The 1,342-nt window shown below is 57.6% G+C and overlaps 1 protein-coding gene across 7 annotated transcripts in view; it reads right to left on the bottom strand.

Annotated features, from left to right (window-relative positions):
* Gprasp1 (G protein-coupled receptor associated sorting protein 1) overlaps nt 1-1,342 on the bottom strand; it is a 75,329-nt gene that overhangs the window by 6,087 nt on the left and 67,900 nt on the right. The window contains exons 1-3 of one of the 7 annotated variants that reach the window (XM_013355359.1): nt 1,029-1,342; nt 635-762; nt 44-120 (exon numbers count right to left, since the gene is read on the bottom strand). The gene's annotated coding sequence lies outside the window, so the exon portion shown is untranslated. Of the gene's footprint in view, nt 1-14; nt 121-634; nt 892-1,028 lie in introns of those variants that run through there. The other 6 variants (XM_026778252.1, XM_005371608.3, XM_013355357.2 and 3 more) reach the window with 6 other exon arrangements.

Below are 1,342 nucleotides of genomic sequence, written 5' to 3'. Positions count from 1 at the left end.
TGCCTCCTCAGTACCTGGGTCCTCTACCGCCCACGATTCTCACCAACCTCCAGAGATCTTGAGACAGTCTTCTCGATCCCTATTTTCTTTCTCGCAGAACTGATCAGACTTAAAGCAGGCCTGTGGACAAAGAGATGAAAACGCTAGGCAATCGGGAAATGGTGGCAGCAGTCGATCTTCTTGAGAAGAACACCACAAAGGAGAAGATTGTGTGTCTTTCATCATTTAGGGTCCCACTGCTGGAACATTCTAGTTTTATTTTGCCTGGCTGCAGGGTTCCTGAGGGTAACACCCACTTCCTGATGTCATAATCATTAGTCCTGCCATTCTCAAGATTCACCACTAGGTGGCCACATTTCCTTTTCTTGCGCAGCAAAAAATGGGGGAAGGGCGCAGCACATTCTAGAAAGCAGGTTCTGAAGTGGTCCTTGGATTTATGACTCCGTCATCATCCCCAAACCATCTTTTCAGACCCCGAATTTGAAAGGGAGGGGAAGGGCATTGGGGAAAGTACCTGAAAGGCTGTGAGAAATGAGATTAGGAGACACTAATGGATATCCCACCTGTCTGATCTGTCACCCCCACCATTTTCATCTCCACTCACAGTCTGGTGCCCACTCCCATTGCCACACACCTCCAGAAATCCACGCCATTTTCTTGTTCCTCTTTCCTCAAGCCTCTGGTCTACAGATGCTCACTGTGGCCTGTCAGAACATGCCAGACCTACCGCGCAGACAGGAGACTTTGCCATCAAACAGGAGCCTGTGGGAAGGGATGGCACCCAGGGCGCAGGGTACAAGGGTCCCTCTCCGGAAACAGATGAGCGCCCTGGTAGCCTAGGCAACTCACCACCCCCACCAGCTGAGCTGGCCCCAGAGATGGACACTCGCCCCGCACCCATACCCGCGGGCTCCCGCCCCCACATCCGCGGGCTCCCGCCCCCCCCCAACTCCCGCAGCAGCCTCCCCAGAACCCGTGGGCTCCGGGGCGACCCCCTACCCCAATATTCACCGTCATTTTTCCCGCACCTGCCTATTCCGTAATCTTTGCAGGGTCCAGACACCTTGGAGGGCGGGGCACGAGCGCTGGGAAGCCAACTGCTAGGCTGTCTACCCAGCCAGCCTCCAGACCATCACAGCCAGCCGCTCCAGCTGCCCCCTTGGTCCTCAGCCCGAGGGGTTCCCGCTTCCTCCTCCCGCCTAGGATCTCTGGGAACCGTGCACCACTCCGGGGAGCCACCGAGACCCGCTCGCCCCCACTGCACTGTCAGGGCCAGGCGGTGGTCCGCAGAGCGCGGCCGCCCCGAGCCCTCGACACACCCCCACTTGCCTGGCCAGGCGCA

The sequence above is a fragment of the Microtus ochrogaster genome, unplaced genomic scaffold, assembly GCF_000317375.1.
Source record: "Microtus ochrogaster isolate Prairie Vole_2 unplaced genomic scaffold, MicOch1.0 UNK116, whole genome shotgun sequence".
In the NCBI taxonomy this organism is placed as follows: Eukaryota; Metazoa; Chordata; class Mammalia; order Rodentia; family Cricetidae; genus Microtus; species Microtus ochrogaster.
Note: the sequence above shows the minus strand (reverse complement) of the source record. Positions and strands in the feature narration are given on the sequence as shown.